Raw genomic sequence first — 23258 nt, forward strand, 5'->3', positions numbered from 1 at the left:
TAGCTCCCACCAGCGCAGCTCCTGCACGCTGGCAGGGAGCTACTTGTCGCTGTGAGGGTCCTGCGGCTGCGCATGATATCACGCAGCCGCCACGGCCCGCCCCCCACAGAGTCAGAGACGCCTGCATTGCACCGAAAACACACAGCAGCGATCAGGTCTGAGTTAGGCCCCATAGCTGAAAACATACTTTCCTTTCATATGGAGGCTTATTGCTAGATTATGTAGGCCAGTGATTTTCAACCTTTTTCAACTCATGGCACACTGAACCAATTTTTTTAATTGCCGAGGTGCACCATTGTCTCTCATGGGGAAAAAAATCCGAACACGTTGTAACCCATGGGAAAAAAAATACACGCATTGGCCCCGACAGGAAAAAGAACAAATACATTGTCACCCACAGAAAAGAATTAAAATATACACATTGTCAGAAAAAGACAAACACATTTACCCCCCACAGAAAAAGATATTGCCTGACAATAAAAAAAAATTGCCACAAAAAAATAAATAAAACAGTTTGGCCCCCACAGAAAAAAAACACATGTTAATTAATGCCCCAGCCCCCAACAAAAGACTTACTGTAAATGACATGTTGATAGGAGAGAAGTGACAGAAGCCCCCAGTCCTCCAGTCAAGGGTAGCACAGACACTCAGCAGTAGCTGCAGCTTCAGTCACTGCAATGAGAGAGCTGTGAGCATGTACTATAATTTAATATGCACCTTTATGTGGCTACAAAATAAAAAGTGTGACTTACTGTAGTGGCAAAAGCTGGGCGATTTTGGGGCATAGATGGGTTTTGTTGCTGGCAGTCCAATACAAGTACAATGGTGTTACACTTCTGTTCTGTTTGTCCTGTTTTCCGTGCAATTGTGCACTCAGGTTGCTAGGCAACTGCTTTCCACCATGGCTCAGCAGCTCTGAGAGTAATAAAGCAGCACCTGCCCTGGTTGATAGTTCTTTGGGCTTCTACTTCACAGCTGCTTAATCAACACTGTTTTCTTGTGGATGTTCACATGATCTCATGCCAGCAGCTGATTGGGTGAAACCTACATAAATACACTCAGTGAACTCACTGCCTTGCCAGTGATATGTTTTTTATCTGGGCTAGCTCCTATCGTTTCTGTCCCTCACTCTCAGCCTGTGCACTACTATGTACTAATGAGATCAAATCCAGTAGATACCAAAGTACCTGTAAAAAGTGTGTTAAAGGAAAGATGGTGTCATGTTCCAGAGTTTTAAACAGACATTCTTACTGTTGCAGTGTGTGTCCCTGCTGGCACTGAGGTCCATCCGTGCATCAGCACATCATCTTCTGTGGCAAGCTTCTGTCCACAGGTGTTGCCCTTTGCTGTGCACTGCCCTCTCAGCTCAACATTCTCTGCAGCAAGCCACCATTCTCCCCGTAAGTTTACAGTATGGTCCATGTCAGAGTTCTCCAGAATCGGGGCAAGGGCGCGGCCATGATGGATTCCGTCATCTGACTGCTTTCAGACACTCAGCATACTGCTTCTACTCAGCTGACCACAAACGCCAATAGGCCCATGATGTTTAAATGGTTACCCTAAACTTATGGTGCAGGATTCAGAGGTGAACGCTAATTCGATGTTTATGCGAGTTTCAGATTTTTGGGGGATCTGCGCAGAAGCCACACTGCACATGTGCAGATCTAGTCCTGCCGCATTGGACGCAATAAGTGTGGCTGCAGATGTCTGCTGGTGAGTTTTCTGAGCATGTCAAAGTCCTCGGGCAGTCCAGAGCAGTATAGTATTGCTGGACATCCTGAGTAACCTGAGTGTTGCTCAGATGTCTGATGGCCCTGCGATATTTACACAGATGATCCAATGCTGCACCTTCAGATACAGCAGCAGAGCAGAGGATTTGGCAGTGGGTGTCTTTTTACGCAAGATGCCTCCTGCGGCCGTTGCATCATTTTCGCACAGCCGCTGAATACAAAGACACAGCGATGGTGCCATTAGTGCGCACCTCTGAATCACACTCTAAATGCACAAATAAATTATACATGTACAGGTGGCTCCGGTCTATTTTTATTTTACACGTAATTAGCTTATTATGACTCACATCATTATTAATGTAAAAGTGTTTAAAGCAACATTAAGCGTGGTGGTTAAAATAAAAAATATTCATAATGCACAGGAATATAAGAGTGTAGGGAACGTCTGTTTCCAATTATAGATTGAATGCTGTAGCATAAGAATGAGGCTTTTATATAAACCAATTAAAAATAATTTGCACCAATATGATCCTTGTATATAAAAATAAAAATAACTGACAGATGCCGAGATGTGGACTCATAATTTAGATTAACACACTTTTTAACTAATTTGCACTGCACACAGCAACAATTCCAATGGGAAAGTAAGCTTTGCATGTCAGAGGTCAGGCTACTCTCCAATTACACACTGCTGAGGGTTAAAGGGCAATTCAGGAACCTAACATGGGAAACCTTTCCATATGCAGCTAAGCTCTGTAAGATGATCAACTCATTTCAAGAATTATGCTTTCATTTAGTATGTTATTTGTTTGTGTTTATGTTCTTTTTATGTGTTTGTTATTCAGATACAATATATGTGTCTGAAACATTACTTTTATTTAAACCATTTTTTTAGTCTTCGAAGTCTAATGGAAAGATGGTCATTGGCTGTCAGCAGGGGTTAAATTTAGAAGTTTCTCGTCTATCATAAAATTAGACCATATTATTTGAGTAATAATATCCTCTAGCATATCATTGGATGTGTGTTTTAGAAATGTGGTGCTGATTTCATGCTTTAGTTCTGCAGTCGGGAGGCTTTGATCATAATTTTTGTTATACTGTTTGCAATGATTGCACACATTTTCATATCATATAGCTCTTTCTTTTGATGAAGAAGATGGATCATCTCTAATAACTAGTGGTGCAAGAGTACTCAGAGAGTGTTTCTTAAGTACAGCACACACAGCAGATAATTTGAATTTAGCATTGGTACTCAGAGTCTCAGTGGCATACAATGTTTCCTTCTTACAGGTTTTATAATCTTGTGCATTGCTTTCAAACACTTTATGAACTAATATATTTTTTTCATTTTTTTTTAAGAACTGTAGTAAATATAAATACTACACTAAAAATCTTATACATTTTGGCTTTTATTTTATTTTTATTCAGGCATATGGATGAGCAATTCAGCAAAGAGTTCTGCACAATTCTTCTACAGAATTTGATCTTAATGACCTGATTTAGGTTTGCACAAGGTGTTTGTACGAAGGAAAGTAATCCGTTGCATGTTGTGGGTGCATATGGTGGAATTGCTGATTATTCAAAGGTAAGCATATGCAGAGATATTCACTTGTGTCTCCTGCCCCAAGTATAGGGCTAGTACAAATGATGACAACAACTTTCATTAGGGGATGGGTAGGTCGGTACAGCCCCATAGATGTGGCTAACTTTGAATTCAGGCAGAAAATCTGCATATATTTGATGTGGCTTTACACAAAGCACCAGAGTTCTAAGCAACTACGGGAGATGCTGAGTTGTGTGCAACTCTGTAGCATCTCCACTTGAATAACTTGGTGGTAATTGTCACACACCAGGGTCTTAGCCTTATTAACCATGGGCCTAATTCTGAGTTGATCACAGCAGCAAATTTGTTAGCAGTTGGGCAAAACTATGATGGTCATTCCGAGTTGTTCGCTCGTTACCAATTTTTGCTATGCTGCGATTTGTTGCAAAATAGGCATGCGCAAGGCCGCAGGGCGCATGCACTTAGTTAATTAACTAAAAACTTAGTAGATTTGCTGTGGATCATGCAGCGCTTTTCAGTCGCTCTGCTGATCGGTGAGTGATTGACATCAAAGGGGCGTTTCTGGGTGGTAACTGAGCATTTTCCGGAAGTGTGCTAAAAAACGCAGGCGTGTCAGGGAAAAACGCGGGAGTGTCTGGAGAAACGGGGGAGTGGCTGGCCGAACGCAGGGCGTGTTTGTGACGTCAAAACAGGAACTAAACGGACTGAGCTGATCGCAATCTGTGAGTAGGTCTGGAGCTACTCAGAAACTGCAAAGAATTATTTATTAGAGATGAGCGCCGGAAATTTTTCGGGTTTTGTGTTTTGGTTTTGGGTTCGGTTCCGCGGCCGTGTTTTGGGTTCGACCGCGTTTTGGCAAAACCTCACCGAATTTTTTTTGTCGGATTCGGGTGTGTTTTGGATTCGGGTGTTTTTTTCAAAAAACACTAAAAAACAGCTTAAATCATAGAATTTGGGGGTCATTTTGATCCCAAAGTATTATTAACCTCAAAAACCATAATTTACACTCATTTTCAGTCTATTCTGAATACCTCACACCTCACAATATTATTTTTAGTCCTAAAATTTGCACCTAGGTCGCTGGATGACTAAGCTAAGCGACCCTAGTGGCCGACACAAACACCGGGCCCATCTAGGAGTGTCACTGCAGTGTCACGCAGGATGTCCCTTCCAAAAAACCCTCCCCAAACAGCACATGACGCAAAGAAAAAAAGAGGCGCAATGAGGTAGCTGTGTGAGTAAGATAAGCGACCCTAGTGGCCGACACAAACACCGGGCCCATCTAGGAGTGTCACTGCAGTGTCACGCAGGATGTCCCTTCCAAAAAACCCTCCCCAAACAGCACATGACGCAAAGAAAAAAAGAGGCACAATGAGGTAGCTGTGTGAGTAAGATAAGCGACCCTAGTGGCCGACACAAACACCGGGCCCATCTAGGAGTGTCACTGCAGTGTCACGCAGGATGTCCCTTCCAAAAAACCCTCCCCAAACAGCACATGACGCAAAGAAAAAAAGAGGCGCAATGAGGTAGCTGTGTGAGTAAGATAAGCGACCCTAGTGGCCGACACAAACACCGGGCCCATCTAGGAGTGGCACTGCAGTGTCACGCAGGATGTCCCTTCCAAAAAACCCTCCCCAAACAGCACATGACGCAAAGAAAAAAAGAGGCGCAATGAGGTAGCTGTGTGAGTAAGATAAGCGACTCTAGTGGCCGACACAAACACCGGGCCCATCTAGGAGTGGCACTGCAGTGTCACGCAGGATGTCCCTTCCAAAAAACCCTCCCCAAACAGCACATGACGCAAAGAAAAAAAGAGGCGCAATGAGGTAGCTGTGTGAGTAAGATAAGCGACCCTAGTGGCCGACACAAACACCGGGCCCATCTAGGAGTGTCACTGCAGTGTCACGCAGGATGTCCCTTCCAAAAAACCCTCCCCAAACAGCACATGACGCAAAGAAAAAAAGAGGCGCAATGAGGTAGCTGTGTGAGTAAGATAAGCGACCCTAGTGGCCGACACAAACACCGGGCCCATCTAGGAGTGTCACTGCAGTGTCACGCAGGATGTCCCTTCCAAAAAACCCTCCCCAAACAGCACATGACGCAAAGAAAAAAAGAGGCGCAATGAGGTAGCTGTGTGAGTAAGATAAGCGACCCTAGTGGCCGACACAAACACCGGGCCCATCTAGGAGTGGCACTGCAGTGTCACGCAGGATGTCCCTTCCAAAAAACCCTCCCCAAACAGCACATGACGCAAAGAAAAAAAGAGGCGCAATGAAGTAGCTGTGTGAGTAAGATAAGCGACCCTAGTGGCCGACACAAACACCGGGCCCATCTAGGAGTGTCACTGCAGTGTCACGCAGGATGTCCCTTCCAAAAAACCCTCCCCAAACAGCACATGACGCAAAGAAAAAAAGAGGCGCAATGAGGTAGCTGTGTGAGTAAGATAAGCGACCCTAGTGGCCGACACAAACACCGGGCCCATCTAGGAGTGTCACTGCAGTGTCACGCAGGATGTCCCTTCCAAAAAACCCTCCCCAAACAGCACATGACGCAAAGAAAAAAAGAGGCGCAATGAGGTAGCTGTGTGAGTAAGATAAGCGACCCTAGTGGCCGACACAAACACCGGGCCCATCTAGGAGTGTCACTGCAGTGTCACGCAGGATGTCCCTTCCAAAAAACCCTCCCCAAACAGCACATGACGCAAAGAAAAAAAGAGGCGCAATGAGGTAGCTGTGTGAGTAAGATAAGCGACCCTAGTGGCCGACACAAACACCGGGCCCATCTAGGAGTGGCACTGCAGTGTCACGCAGGATGTCCCTTCCAAAAAACCCTCCCCAAACAGCACATGACGCAAAGAAAAAAAGAGGCGCAATGAGGTAGCTGTGTGAGTAAGATAAGCGACCCTAGTGGCCGACACAAACACCGGGCCCATCTAGGAGTGTCACTGCAGTGTCACGCAGGATGTCCCTTCCAAAAAACCCTCCCCAAACAGCACATGACGCAAAGAAAAAAAGAGGCGCAATGAGGTAGCTGTGTGAGTAAGATAAGCGACCCTAGTGGCCGACACAAACACCGGGCCCATCTAGGAGTGTCACTGCAGTGTCACGCAGGATGTCCCTTCCAAAAAACCCTCCCCAAACAGCACATGACGCAAAGAAAAAAAGAGGCGCAATGAGGTAGCTGTGTGAGTAAGATAAGCGACCCTAGTGGCCGACACAAACACCGGGCCCATCTAGGAGTGTCACTGCAGTGTCACGCAGGATGTCCCTTCCAAAAAACCCTCCCCAAACAGCACATGACGCAAAGAAAAAAAGAGGCGCAATGAGGTAGCTGTGTGAGTAAGATAAGCGACCCTAGTGGCCGACACAAACACCGGGCCCATCTAGGAGTGGCACTGCAGTGTCACGCAGGATGTCCCTTCCAAAAAACCCTCCCCAAACAGCACATGACGCAAAGAAAAAAAGAGGCGCAATGAGGTAGCTGTGTGAGTAAGATAAGCGACCCTAGTGGCCGACACAAACACCGGGCCCATCTAGGAGTGGCACTGCAGTGTCACGCAGGATGTCCCTTCCAAAAAACCCTCCCCAAACAGCACATGACGCAAAGAAAAATTAAAGAAAAAAGAGGTGCAAGATGGAATTGTCCTTGGGCCCTCCCACCCACCCTTATGTTGTATAAACAGGACATGCACACTTTAACCAACCCATCATTTCAGTGACAGGGTCTGCCACACGACTGTGACTGAAATGACGGATTGGTTTGGACCCCCACCAAAAAAGAAGCAATTAATCTCTCCTTGCACAAACTGGCTCTACAGAGGCAAGATGTCCACCTCATCATCATCCTCCGATATATCACCGTGTACATCCCCCTCCTCACAGATTATCAATTCGTCCCCACTGGAATCCACCATCTCAGCTCCCTGTGTACTTTGTGGAGGCAATTGCTGCTGGTCAATGTCTCCACGGAGGAATTGATTATAATTCATTTTAATGAACATCATCTTCTCCACATTTTCTGGATGTAACCTCGTACGCCGATTGCTGACAAGGTGAGCGGCGGCACTAAACACTCTTTCGGAGTACACACTTGTGGGAGGGCAACTTAGGTAGAATAAAGCCAGTTTGTGCAAGGGCCTCCAAATTGCCTCTTTTTCCTGCCAGTATAAGTACGGACTGTGTGACGTGCCTACTTGGATGCGGTCACTCATATAATCCTCCACCATTCTTTCAATGGTGAGAGAATCATATGCAGTGACAGTAGACGACATGTCCGTAATCGTTGTCAGGTCCTTCAGTCCGGACCAGATGTCAGCATCAGCAGTCGCTCCAGACTGCCCTGCATCACCGCCAGCGGGTGGGCTCGGAATTCTGAGCCTTTTCCTCGCACCCCCAGTTGCGGGAGAATGTGAAGGAGGAGATGTTGACAGGTCGCGTTCCGCTTGACTTGACAATTTTGTCACCAGCAGGTCTTTCAACCCCAGCAGACTTGTGTCTGCCGGAAAGAGAGATCCAAGGTAGGCTTTAAATCTAGGATTGAGCACGGTGGCCAAAATGTAGTGCTCTGATTTCAACAGATTGACCACCCGTGAATCCTTGTTAAGCGAATTAAGGGCTCCATCCACAAGTCCCACATGCCTAGCGGAATCGCTCCGTGTTAGCTCCTCCTTCAATGTCTCCAGCTTCTTCTGCAAAAGCCTGATGAGGGGAATGACCTGACTCAGGCTGGCAGTGTCTGAACTGACTTCACGTGTGGCAAGTTCAAAGGGCATCAGAACCTTGCACAACGTTGAAATCATTCTCCACTGCACTTGAGACAGGTGCATTCCACCTCCTATATCGTGCTCAATTGTATAGGCTTGAATGGCCTTTTGCTGCTCCTCCAACCTCTGAAGCATATAGAGGGTTGAATTCCACCTCGTTACCACTTCTTGCTTCAGATGATGGCAGGGCAGGTTCAGTAGTTTTTGGTGGTGCTCCAGTCTTCTGTACATGGTGCCTGTACGCCGAAAGTGTCCCGCAATTCTTCTGGCCACCGACAGCATCTCTTGCACGCCCCTGTCGTTTTTTAAAAAATTCTGCACCACCAAATTCAAGGTATGTGCAAAACATGGGACGTGCTGGAATTTGCCCATATTTAATGCACACACAATATTGCTGGCGTTGTCCGATGCCACAAATCCACAGGAGAGTCCAATTGGGGTAAGCCATTCCGCGATGATCTTCTCAGTTGCCGTAATAGGTTTTCAGCTGTGTGCGTATTCTGGAAAGCGGTGATACAAAGCGTAGCCTGCCTAGGAAAGAGTTGGCGTTTGCGAGATGCTGCTACTGGTGCCGCCGCTGCTGTTCTTGCGGCGGGAGTCCATACATCTACCCAGTGGGCTGTCACAGTCATATAGTCCTGACCCTGCCCTGCTCCACTTGTCCACATGTCCGTGGTTAAGTGGACATTGGGTACAACTGCATTTTTTAGGACACTGGTGAGTCTTTTTCTGACGTCCGTGTACATTCTCGGTATCGCCTGCCTAGAGAAGTGGAACCTAGATGGTATTTGGTAACGGGGGCACACTACCTCAATAAATTGTCTAGTTCCCTGTGAACTAACGGCGGATACCGGACGCACGTCTAACACCAACATAGTTGTCAAGGCCTCAGTTATCCGCTTTGCAGCAGGATGACTGCTGTGATATTTCATCTTCCTCGCAAAGGACTGTTGGACAGTCAATTGCTTACTGGAAGTAGTACAAGTGGGCTTACGACTTCCCCTCTGGGATGACCATCGACTCCCAGCAGCAACAACAGCAGCGCCAGCAGCAGTAGGCGTTACACGCAAGGATGCATCGGAGGAATCCCAGGCAGGAGAGGACTCGTCAGAATTGCCAGTGACATGGCCTGCAGGACTATTGGCATTCCTGGGGAAGGAGGAAATTGACACTGAGGGAGTTGGTGGGGTGGTTTGCGTGAGCTTGGTTACAAGAGGAAGGGATTTACTGGTCAGTGGACTGCTTCCGCTGTCGCCCAACGTTTTTGAACTTGTCACTGACTTATTATGAATGCGCTGCAGGTGACGTATAAGGGAGGATGTTCCGAGGTGGTTAACGTCCTTACCCCTACTTATTACAGCTTGACAAAGGCAACACACGGCTTGACACTTGTTGTCCGCTTTTCTGTTGAAATACCTCCACACTGAAGAGCTGATTTTTTTGGTATTTTCACCAGGCATGTCAACGGCCATATTCCTCCCACGGACAACAGGTGTCTCCCCGGGTGCCTGACTTAAACAAACCACCTCACCATCAGAATCCTCCTGGTCAATTTCCTCCCCAGCGCCAGCAACACCCATATCCTCCTCATCCTGGTGTACTTCAACACTGACATCTTCAATCTGACTATCAGGAACTGGACTGCGGGTGCTCCTTCCAGCACTTGCAGGGGGCGTGCAAATGGTGGAAGGCGCATGCTCTTCACGTCCAGTGTTGGGAAGGTCAGGCATCGCAACCGACACAATTGGACTCTCCTTGTGGATTTGGGATTTCGAAGAACGCACAGTTCTTTGCGGTGCTTTTGCCAGCTTGAGTCTTTTCAGTTTTCTAGCGAGAGGCTGAGTGCTTCCATCCTCATGTGAAGCTGAACCACTAGGCATGAACATAGGCCAGGGCCTCAGCCGTTCCTTGCCACTCCGTGTGGTAAATAGCATATTGGCAAGTTTACGCTTCTCCTCCGACAATTTTATTTTAGGTTTTGGAGTCCTTTTTTTACTGATATTTGGTGTTTTGGATTTGACATGCTCTGTACTATGACATTGGGCATCGGCCTTGGCAGACGACGTTGCTGGCATTTCATCGTCTCGGCCATGACTAGTGGCAGCAGCTTCAGCACGAGGTGGAAGTGGATCTTGATCTTTCCCTAATTTTGGAACCTCAACATTTTTGTTCTCCATATTTTAATAGGCACAACTAAAAGGCACCTCAGGTAAACAATGGAGATGGATGGATACTAGTATACTTATGGATGGACTGCCGAGTGCCGACACAGAGGTAGCTACAGCCGTGGACTACCGTACTGTACTGTGTCTGCTGCTAATATAGACTGGTTGATAATGAGATGTAGTATGTATAAAGAAGAAAGAAAAAAAAACCACGGGTAGGTGGTATACAATTATGGATGGACTGCCGAGTGCCGACACAGAGGTAGCTACAGCCATGGACTACCGTACTGTACTGTGTCTGCTGCTAATATAGACTGGATGATAATGAGATGTAGTATGTATGTATAAAGAAGAAAGAAAAAAAAAACCACGGGTAGGTGGTATACAATTATGGATGGACTGCCGAGTGCCGACACAGAGGTAGCTACAGCCGTGAACTACCGTACTGTGTCTGCTGCTAATATAGACTGGTTGATAATGAGATGTAGTATGTATAAAGAAGAAAGAAAAAAAAAACCACGGGTAGGTGGTATACAATTATGGATGGACTGCCGAGTGCCGACACAGAGGTAGCTACAGCCGTGGACTACCGTACTGTACTGTGTCTGCTGCTAATATAGACTGGATGATAATGAGATGTAGTATGTATAAAGAAGAAAGAAAAAAAAAACCACGGGTAGGTGGTATACAATTATGGATGGACTGCCGAGTGCCGACACAGAGGTAGCTACAGCCGTGGACTACCGTACTGTACTGTGTCTGCTGCTAATATAGACTGGATGATAATGAGATGTAGTATGTATAAAGAAGAAAGAAAAAAAAAAACACGGGTAGGTGGTATACAATTATGGATGGACTGCCGAGTGCCGACACAGAGGTAGCTACAGCCATGGACTACCGTACTGTACTGTGTCTGCTGCTAATATAGACTGGTTGATAATGAGATGTAGTATGTATAAAGAAGAAAGAAAAAAAAAACCACGGGTAGGTGGTATACAATTATGGATGGACTGCCGAGTGCCGAGTGCCGACACAGAGGTAGCTACAGCCGTGGACTACCGTACTGTACTGTGTCTGCTGCTAATATAGACTGGATGATAATGAGATGTAGTATGTATAAAGAAGAAAGAAAAAAAAAACCACGGGTAGGTGGTATACAATTATGGATGGACTGCCGAGTGCCGACACAGAGGTAGCTACAGCCGTGGACTACCGTACTGTACTGTGTCTGCTGCTAATATAGACTGGATGATAATGAGATGTAGTATGTATGTATAAAGAAGAAAGAAAAAAAAAACCACGGGTAGGTGGTATACAATTATGGATGGACTGCCGAGTGCCGACACAGAGGTAGCTACAGCCGTGAACTACCGTACTCTGTCTGCTGCTAATATAGACTGGTTGATAATGAGATGTAGTATGTATAAAGAAGAAAGAAAAAAAAAACCACGGGTAGGTGGTATACAATTATGGATGGACTGCCGAGTGCCGACACAGAGGTAGCTACAGCCGTGGACTACCGTACTGTACTGTGTCTGCTGCTAATATAGACTGGATGATAATGAGATGTAGTATGTATAAAGAAGAAAAAAAAGAAAAACCACGGGTAGGTGGTATACAATTATGGATGGACTGCCGAGTGCCGACACAGAGGTAGCTACAGCCGTGAACTACCGTACTGTGTCTGCTGCTAGTAGACTGGATGATAAATAATGATATAAAAAATATATATATATCCCTACTGCAGCCGGACAGGTATATATTATATAATGACGGACCTGCTGGAGTGGACACTGTCTGTCAGCAGAATGAGTTTTTTAATTTTTATAGAATAAAAAAACACCACACAAGTCACACGACGAGTGTACTTTTTCAGGCAGACATTCAATCACAATATACTATACTGGTGGTCAGTGTGGTCAGGTCACTGGTCACAGTGATCAGTGGTCAGTCACACTGGCAGTGGCACTCTGGCAGCAAAAGTGTGCACTGTTTAATATGTACTACTGGCTCCTGCTATAACCTATAACTGCTCCCCAGTCTCCCCCACAATTAAGCTGTGTGAGCACAGTCAGATATTATACATAGATGATGCAGCACACTGGGCTGAGCACAGATATGGTATGTGAGTGTGACTGAGTCACTGTGTATCGTTTTTTTCAGGCAGAGAACAAGAACAGAACGGATTATTAAATAATAATAAATTATAAAACTGCACTGGTGGTCAGGTCACTGGTCATCAGTCACTAGTATAACTCCTCCTAAGCTCCAGTAAGTAAATGAAGTGTCTCACTCTCACTCTCCTATCTATTTTAATTTCTAAACGGAGAGGACGCCAGCCACGTCCTCTCCCTATCAATCTCAATGCACGTGTGAAAATGGCCGCGACGCGCGGCTCCTTATATAGAATCCGAGTCTCGCGATAGAATCCGAGCCTCGCGAGAATCCGACAGCGTGATGATGACGTTTGGGCGCGCTCGGGTTAACCGAGCAAGGCGGGAAGATCCGAGTCGCTCGGACCCGTGTAAAAAAACATCTCTATTATTTATTAGCAGTTCTGCTAATCTTTCGTTCGCAATTCTGCTAAGCTAAGATACACTCCCAGAGGACGGCGGCCTAGTGTGTGCAATGCTGCTAAAAGCAGCTAGCGAGCGAACAACTCGGAATGAGGGCCCATGGCCCTCATTCCGAGTTGTTCGCTCATTATTTTCCTTTGCATCGATGCGATTTTCCGCTAACTGCGCATGCGCAATGTTCGCACTGCGGCTGCACCAAGTAAATTTGCTAAGAAGTTTGGTATTTTACTCACGGCATTACGAGGTTTTTTCTTTGTTCTGGTGATCGGAGTGTGATTGACAGGAAGTGGGTGTTTCTGGGCGGAAACTGGCCGTTTTATGGGAGTGTGTGAAAAAACGCTGCCGTTTCTGGGAAAAACGCGGGAGTGGCTGGAGAAACGGGGGAGTGCCTGGGCGAACGCTGGGTGTGTTTGTGACGTCAAACCAGGAACGAAACTGACTGAACTGATCGCAGTGGCAGAGTAAGTGTCGAGCTACTCAGAAACTGCTAAGACATTTCTATTCGCAATTTTGCGAATCTTTCGTTCGCAATTCTGCTAAGCTAAGATTCACTCCCAGAGGGCGGCGGCTTAGCGTGTGCACTGCTGCTAAAAGCGGCTAGCGAGTGAACAACTCGGAATGAGGGCCCATGTGCACTGCAGGAGGGGCAGATATAACATGTGCAGAGAGTTAGATTTGGGTGGGGTGTATTCAAACTGAAATCTAAATTGCAGTTTAAAAATAAAGCAGCCAGTATTTACCCTGCACAGAATCAAAATAACCCACCCAAATCTAACTCTCTCTGCAAATGTTATGTCTGCCCCCCTGCAATGCACATGGTTTTGGCCAATTGCTAACAAACTTGCTGCTGCGATCAACTCAGAATTACCCCCCATGGGGGTAATTCAAAGTTGATCGCAGCAGGAAAATTTTCTAGCAGTTGGGCAAAACCATGTGCACAGCAGGGGAGGCAGATATAACATGTGCAGAGAGAGATAGATTTGGGTGGGGTGTGTTCAATCTGCAATCTAATTTGCAGTGTAAAAAAATAAAGCAGCCAGTATTTACCCTGCACAGAAACAAAATAACCCACCCAAATCTAACTGTCTCTGCACATGTTATATCTACCTCCCCTGCAGTGCACATGGTTTTGCCCAACTGCTAAAAAATTTTCTGCTGCGATCAACTTGGAATTACCCTCCATGTTCATTAGTCCTGTGTTCCTTGTGATTTGTGCATCCCCTGGCTGTCTACAACATGGTTCCGGTATGAATGGTCGACAGTGTTAAGGTCGACATCCATTAGGTCGACCACTATTGGTCGACATGGACGTGGTCCACATGGACATATGGTTGACACATGAAAATGGTCGACACGGGAATGGTCGATACATGAAAAGGTCGACATGGATTTTTTAACTGTTTTTGGTGTTATTTTTTCCATAACATGACCAGGAACCCCAACTAGTGCACCACGTCCCCTTGCATGGTGAGCGGCTGCGGACAAGGTGCGCTCGGCACAGGTAACTGTTCCCAATCATAGTCCACGTGGATGGTAAAGTATGAAAAAGTTAAAAATCCATTTTTTTTAAAGAAACCATGTTGACTTATTCATGTGCCGACCTGTCATGTGTCGACCATTTTTATGTGTCGACCATATGTCCATGTCGACCATGTCAATGTCAACCAATAGTGGTCGACCTAATGACTGTCGACCTTAACATTGTCGACCATCCAAACGGATACCCGGCAACATGCCTGAGCACTGCATTATCAGATGTAAGCAAATAGTCTGGCTGCATGGGCATGGCCATTTGGATTCTGTCATATGATCTCTCAGTCCTACCACTTCTCAGCAGCCATTCTCACATGACCAGCTCAGCCTATGGTCTCTGAGAGCACTCTATTTAAACCTGCCTATAATTTTCTGATTGTCAGAACAACTCACTTTTTAGGAAGAGGATTCTCCCTTGCTCCAAACTTCACCACCTATAACTCTGTTCCTGTTACTGTTAAAGTGTTTCTACTTGTAAAGAGTCTTTTTCAAGGTGTAAAATAGCTGTGCCGATAACATACTTACAGGGTCTGAAAGTAATGAGACTAAATTACAGGGAACATTTTTATTGAACTTTCAGATACATAGGGTTAATCGATACACTGTTGCCAGCATGTCTGCCACGTTTGGTACGCCTCCTGGAAGGCATTAACCGTAACATCCTTGAGTGCCCTTGTCGCGGCCGCTTCCACTTTGTCTACGGTCTGGAAATTGTGTCCTATAAGGCTGTGTTTGATCTGGGGGAACAAAAAGAAGTCAGCGGGGGCCAGATCTGGACTGTAGGGTGGCTGAGGCAGCGTTGTCCCATTGTGCTTGGCCAAAAACTTCCTCACTTGCAGCGATGTGTGACTTGGCGCATTGTTGTGATGGAGGATCCAGTAGTGGAAATCTCCTGGCTGGTGCGGAGGACCTTGTTTCTCAACTGATTGAGCACTCACGTATAAAATGCACCATTGACAGTTTGGCTGGTAGGTAGAAATTTCTTGTGAACCACACCCTTCGAGTCAAAAAAGACAATGAGCATGGATTTGGTCTTGATTTGATTATTCGGCCCTTTTTGGGTTGAGGTGACGATGGTGTGTGCCACTCTGCACTTTGGCCCTCATTCCGAGTTGTTCACTCGCTAGCTGCTTTTAGCAGCAGTGCAAACTCTAAGCCGCCGCCGTCTGGGAGTGTATCTTAGTTTAGCAGAAGTGCGAACGAAAGGATCGCAGAGCGGCTACAAAATAATTTTGTGCAGCTTAAGAGTAGCTCCAGACCTACTCCTAGCTTGCGATCACTGCAGACTATTTAGTTCCTGTTTTGACGTCACGAACACGCCCTGCGTTCGGCCAGCCATGCCTAAGTTTCCCCAACCACGCCTGCGTTTCTATCTGGCACACCTGCGTTTTTTCACTCACTCCCTGAAAACGGTCAGTTGACACCCAGAAACACCCACTTCCTGTCAATCACACTGCGGTCGCTAGACCTTGTGTGAAACTACTTCGGCTGTTGTGAAAGTACGTTGCGCGTGCGCATTGCGCCGCTTACGCATGCGCAGAAGTGGCGCTTTTTTGCCTGATCGCTTCGAACGAAAGCAGCTAGCGATCAACTCAGAATGACCACTTTTGCCTTTTGGTCTCCGGATCGTACTCAAAGATCCGAGTTTCGTCACCTGTTATCACTCTGTCAAAAAAATTAGCCTCACTTTGCACACGCTCCAAAAGTTCGCGGGAAATCGCCACATGCTAGTTTTTTTGATCATGAATCAAAACCTTGGGAACTAATCGGACACACACCTTTTGCATCGCTAATTAGTTTATCAAGATCTCTTGCACAGTAGTTTTTGGAAGTCCCAACATTTTTGCTACCATTCTAACACTCAAATGACGGTCAGTGTTCAAAACATCACACACTTTGGGGTCGTTGTTCGCTCGTTATTTTTTTCTCGCAACGGAGCAATTAGTCGCAAATGCACATGCGCAATGTACACAGTGCGACTGTGCCAAGTAAATTTGCTATGCAGTTAGGTATTTTACTCACGGCATTACGAGGTTTTTTCTTCGTTCTGGTGATCGTAATGTAATTGACAGGAAGTGGGTGTTTCTGGGCGGAAACTGGCCGTTTTATGGGAGTGTGTGAAAAAACGCTACCGTTTCTGGGAAAAACGCGGGAGTGGCTGGAGAAACGGAGGAGTGTCTGGGCGAACGCTGGGTGTGTTTGTGACGTCAAACCAGGAACGACAAGCACTGAACTGATCGCACTGGCAGAGTAAGTCTCGAGCTACTCAGAAACTGCACAGAGAAGTCTTTTCGCAATATTGCGAATCTTTCGTTCGCAATTTTGATAAGCTAAGATTCACTCCCAGAAGGTGGCGGCTTAGCGTGTGCAAAGCTGCTAAAAGCAGCTTGCGAGCGAACAACTCGGAATGACCCCCTTTGTCCACATTTTGCTAATTTCGGCTTGTAGAAGGTCGTCCAGAGTGTGGTTCATCCTTCGGTCTTCACTGCCCTTCTCAAAGAATTTAAACAAGTGGTAAACTTGCGCCTTAGAAAAGGGTTCCTCCCCGAAGGCCTTTTGAAGCATGGCAAGCATCTCGGTACCCGATTTCCCAAGTTTAACACAAAACTTGATTGCATATTGTTGCTCAGTGGTATGCTCCATATCGAACCTCGACCAAGGTAAAAAAGGAAACTTCCTTTACAGCTCGATCCATACATTGTAAAGGCTCACAGGCAACTGCCACTGCCGGGAATGTGTAGCTGAGACACTCCTCCACCCATCCCACCCTACAGCGGTGCCAAACTCCTGTTCTGCATGGCGTGATACATAGAAACATAGAGACATAGAATTTGACGGCAGAGAAGAATCACTTGGCCCATCTAGTCTGCCCCCCATTTTTTTTTTTAACTTTATTTTTTTTCTCTAACCTTGTTTGATCCTTATTTCTTTGTAAGGATATTCTTATGTGTATCTCATGCATGTTTAAATTGCTCCACTGTCTTAGCCTCTACCACCTCTGATGGGAGGCTATTCCACTTGTCCACTACCCTTTCTGTGAAGTAATTTTTCCTCAAATTTTCCCTGAACCTCCCGCCTCCAGTCTCAGTGAATGTCCTCGTGTCCTATTGCTTCTCTTCATTTGGAGAATGTTTCCCTCCTGGACTTTGTTAAAACCCTTATATATTTGAAAGTTTCTATCATGTCTCCCCTTTCCCTTCTCTGCTCCAAACTATACATATTGAGATTTCTTAGTCTTACTGGGTATGTTTTGTGATGTAGGCCATGCATCATTTTAGTTGCCCTTCTTTGTACAGTTTCTAATGTATTAATATCCTTTTGAAGATATGGCCTCCAGAATTGAACACAGAATTCTAGATGAGGCCGTATCAATGACCTATACAGTGGCATTATTACTTCTTTCTTTCTGCTGCTGATTCCTCTCCCAATGCAGCCAAGCATCTGATTAGCCTTCCTCATTGCTTTGTTACATTGCTTACCTGCCTTTAAGTCACCTGAAATAGTGACTCCTAGATCCCTTTCCTCCTCAGTAGTTTCCAGTATAGTGCCATTAATAGTATATTTAGCCTTTGTATTTTTGAGACCCAAGTGCATGATTTTGCAATTTTTGGCATTAAACTGTAATTGCCACACTCTTGACCATTCCTCTAGTCTACCTAGATTCTCAATCATTTGTTTTACCCCACCTGGTGTGTCTACTCTGTTGCATACCTTTGTGCCATCTGCAAAAAGGCATACTTTCACTTTAATGCCATTTGCAATGTCACCAATGAAGATATTAAAAAGCAAGTACAAATCCCTGGGGTACTCCACTGGTAACATTTCCCTCCTGTGAATGCACTCCATTTACCACAACTCTCTGTTTTCTATCCTTCAACCAAGATCTTATCCATTCAATAATCCTAATATCCAATCCCAAACTTTCAAGTTTATTTAGTAGTCTGTGATGAGGAACTGTGTCAAAAAGCCTTACTAAAGTCTAGAAAAGCTATATCCATGGCTCCACCTTTATCCATCACTTTAGTCACACAGTCAAAAAAGTCAATAAGATTTGTTTGACATCATCTCCCCCCAGTGAATCCATGCGGTTTAGGATCTTGTAAATTGCCAGATTTGAGATAATCTACAACTCTTTCTTTTAAGAGTGTTTCCATCAGTTTCCTTACTACTGATGTAAGACTCACTGGTCAATAGTTGTTTGCCTCTTCCTTGCTTCCACTTTTGTGCAGTGGGACTACGTTTGCTCTTTTCCAGTCCTCTGGAATTACTCCTGTAGCTAATGACTGGTTGAATACAATCTGTCTCATTACTTACCAGACAGACCCTGTATATATATACCCAAATAATTTAACAATAGTACTTACCTCAGGGGGTATATGTAATAGGGTCTGAGTTTGCCAGAGGTGTGGAATGTCGGCCGACAATGTGCGTATTTTCAATGTGGCAATCATTTAAATGGCAAATCAGGTTAGTTAGATTTTCACCTCATCAGGAAGCCATTACAGAGATAACTTACTGGGCTTCTGCCAACAGCAGCTAATCGTGTAATTTGGGGGACAGAGCTTGTGACTGTCACGTTTTGTAGGACCCCAGTACAATGAGGCAATTTCATGAAAAATTGATACAGCAAGCAAAACTTAGAAGTCTGTGGATATAATGGTAAACATCAAAGTAGTTGTTCACTATTCAACATACTAAACTTGCTTAACCCATCCAAATTACCACCACACAAATTGAATTTGAAAATTGCTATTATATTTATATTCTTAAGGAATTTGAAGCCACCCCTGCTTTGCAATGGAACATGATCGCAGACTAGACGTCTGTTGCCTAATGTCATTGAGGGGCATGCAGCAGGTGAAATTGCATTTATTCCTTGAATCCCAATGATTTAATCAGATTTGCCATTTGGATTTAAGTGCTTACAATTTTCCATTAGGATATGTTTTGGAATGACAATAAACCTAGCGCAAGGTCAGTCCTTTACTCTCATCAGTGTGGACTGCAAAGCGAGATATTCTCACATAGTCAGTTATATGTGGGTCTTTCCCGTATCGGTAATGACATCAATGAAATCATACTCATAACTGATAACAGTAATAAGACACATGGGCCCTCATTCCGAGTTGTTCGCTCGCTAGCTACTTTTAGCAGCATTGCACACGCTAGGCCGCCGCCCTCTGGGAGTGTATCTTAGCTTAGCAGAATAGCGAACGAAAGATTAGCAGAATTGCTACTAAATAATTCTTTGCAGTTTCAGAGTAGCTCTGGACCTACTCACGAATTGCGATCAGCTCGGTCCGTTTAGTTCCTGGTTTGACATCACAAACATTCCCGGCGTTCGGCCAGCCACTCCCCCGTTTCTCCAGACACTCCCGCGTTTTTCCCTGACACGCCTGCGTTTTTTCGCAAACGCCAGTAAAACGCTGAGTTGCCACCCAGAAACGCCCCTTTCCTGTCAATCATTTACCGATCAGCAGTGCGACTGAAAAGCGCCGCAGAAGCCACAGCAAAACAACTACGTTTTTTGTTAAATAACTAAGCACATGCGCCCTGCGTACCATACGCATGCGCAATTTGCAACAAATCGCAACATAACGAAAATCGGCAACGAGCGAACAACTCGGAATGACCCCCATAATGTGGTTTACAATGATATATTTAAAGCCTGAAGAAATTGGTAAACGGTAAGAAAATAAAAATTATTTTTTACTACAGAAATTATTAAGACAGACCAGTGAAGTAAAAAAAATGGAGAATGGAAAATGTATCATTGCATAAAATTTATAATTAGTCGGCATCATTGAAAAAAATAAAAAAACACTCGGCATTCTGTGTGTGCAAGCCTGCTTTCACAATCACACTTTTCTTTATTGAATTGTCCTCTCTGTTTAGGATTACAGTTTCCTCTTTTGGAGAGTACCAGTGTGATCTATTTCTCTGTTTCATACAGCTATTCTGGGGCACTGCTGGTTCTCTTGCAAGTGTCATAGAAACATAGAATTTGACGGCAGATAAGAACCACTTGGCCCATCTAGTCAGCCCCTTTTTTTTTATCCTTTAAACAATCTCAACCCTGTTTGAACCTTAATTATTTGTAAGGATATTCATATGCCTATTCCAAGTATGTTTAAATTGCTCTACAGTCTTAGCCTCTACCACCTCTGGTGGGAGGATATTCCACTTATCCACTACCTTTTCTGTGAAGTAATTTTTCCTTAAATTTCCCCTGAACCTCCCCCCCTACAGTCTCAGTATATGTCCTCGAGTTCTAATACTTCTATTCCTTTGAAGAATTTTTCCCTCCTGAACTTTGTTAAGACCCTTGATATATTTGAATGTTTCTATCATGTCCCCCCTTTCCCTTCTCTCCTCCAAACTATACATGTTAAGATCTTTTAGCCTTTCCGGGAAATTTTTTTGATGTAGGCCTTGCATCATTTTAGTTGCCCTTCTTTGTACACTCTCTAATGTATTTATATCCTTCTGGAGATATGGTCTCCAGAACTGGACACAGTATTCCAGATGGGGCCGTACCAATGACCTATACAGTGGCATTATCACTTCTTTTTTCCTGCTACTGATTCCTCTCCCTATGCAACCAAGCATCTGACTTGCCTTTCTCATTGCTTTGTTTCATTGCTTTCCTGCCTTCAAGTCACTTGAAATAGTGACTTCTAAATCCCTTTCCTCCTCAGTAGTTTCCATTATAGTACCCTTGATACTATATTTAGCCTTTGGGTTTTTGAGACCCATGTGCATGATTTTGCATTTTTTAGCATTAAACTGTAGTTGCCACGTTCTTGACCATTTCTCAAGCCTACCTAGGTAATCAATAATTTGTTTTACCCCTCCCGGTGTGTCTACCCTGTTGCATATCTTTGTATCATCTGCAAATAGGCATACTTTCCCTTCAATACCATTTGCAATGTCACCAACAAAGATATTAAAGAGAACTGGACCAAGTACAGATCCCTGGGGTACTCCACTAGTAACATTTCCCTCCATAGATTGCACTCCATTTACTACAACTGTCTGTTTCCTATCCTGCAACCAGGTTCTTAGCCATTTAACTGTTTGATAATCCACCCCCACGCTTTCAAGTTTATTTAGCAGTCTGCGATGTGGGACAGTGTCAAATGCCTTACTAAAGTCTAGATATGCTACATCTACAGCTCCCCCTTGATCTATTATTTTTGTCACAGAGTCAAAAAAGTCAATAAGATTTGTTTGGCATGATCTCCCACCAGTAAATCCATGCTGTTTTTTCCTGTAAGTTGTTTGATTTAAGATATTCCACAACTCTTTCTTTTAATAGTTTTTCCATTACTTTCCCTACTACTGATGTAAGGCTTACTGGTCTGTAGTTACTTGCTTCTTCCTTGCTTCCACTTTTGTGCAGTGGAACTACATTTGCTCTTTTCCAGTGCTCTGGAATGGCACCTGTATTTAGTGACTGGTTAAATAATTCTGTTAAAGGTGTAACCAGCACATCTTTTAGCTCTTTGAGTATCCTTTTGTGTATCCCATCTTGCCCCATTGATTTATCCACTTTTAGTTTTGAAAGTACTGTTAGGACCTTCTCCTCTGTAAATGTACTTTCATCTACCTTATTTTTATGAATGTCCTTGCAACTTAACTGTGGCCCCTTCCCTTCTCCTTCTGTAGTAAATGCTGAGCAAAAATAATTATTTAGGTGATCTGCTATTGCCTTGTCTCCCTCCACCAAAAGCTCACTCTCTGTCTTAAGTCTTATTATTCCTCCATTTGATTTTCTCCTTTCACTTATATACTTAAAAAAAGTTTTGCCCCCTTTATCTACTGACTGGGCCATTTTCTCCTCAGCTTCTGCCTTTGCACGTCTGATCACTTTCTTATCATCCTTCCGTCTGTCAAGATACACCTCTTTGTTGTTATTATTTTGAGTCCGTTTGTATTTCCTAAAAGCCATCTTTTTTGCTTTCACATTAGTTGATACTTCTTTTGTGAACCACACTGGCTTCCTTCTCCTGGTGCTTTTCCTAACCCTTTTGATACAAAGGTCTGTTGCACTTAGTATTGCACTCTTGGTGCCATACTAGAATTCTGTGTGTTATCACTCTGCACCTGTCCAGCTACTACTCTATCACACTGGTCCATTTGGTAGCATACCATCAGTTGCAAGTGTTTGGTTTTGGGGTTCTGGTAGCTGGGGCTTGTGCTGGGTCTCAGGTTCAATTTCCAGTCCTGAATATTGGAGAGTGAGCCCTGGGTCTGTACACTTACTGAATGTCAGGCATGCGCACCTGAGCTTCTCAACTCTGGACTATGAGGTCCTTTTTCCAGTCTAGGCTTCCCTGGTTCTGATACTCCTCATGTCACATTCTCCTGAGTTCCCAGTAATGGTTTTCAGCTCCAAGCTCCTGCGTTCAGGTGCTGGAGTTGAGTTCATCACCATTGGTTCCAGGGTTACTTAGGAAGATTCCAGTTCCTTGATCCAGTCCAGTCTCTGGTCCAAGAGCCCTTCACTGCTACTCCAGTCCTTGAGTTCCTTAGATTAGCAGAAATCATATAAAAGCTCCAAGTTTTAGTTTAATACCAGTTTCAACTAGACCCTAGGGTCCTGACACTGATCCACAAAAGCTCAGAATGTGACAGTAATGTTGCATTCTCTTGTAGTAGAGTACAGAAAAGGCATGCCAATGAAATTGTGAGCTGTGCAGATTTGTGCAAATAATAATAATAATAATAATAATAATATTATTTTGATATAGTGCTCCTTCTCCAATAGGGTTATAACATGTTAAGAATGAAATAACACAAAATAAAGTATCTTGCTATTCCCCCATGGAAGAAGCTGCCTATCAGTCAACTGGATCCCAAATCAGAACCTCTCCAGTCTGATAATATAGATCAGTGGTTCCCAAACTTGGTCCTCAAAGAGCACTA

Source organism: Pseudophryne corroboree, chromosome 4 (genome assembly GCF_028390025.1).
Source record: "Pseudophryne corroboree isolate aPseCor3 chromosome 4, aPseCor3.hap2, whole genome shotgun sequence".
Classification (NCBI taxonomy): Eukaryota; Metazoa; Chordata; class Amphibia; order Anura; family Myobatrachidae; genus Pseudophryne; species Pseudophryne corroboree.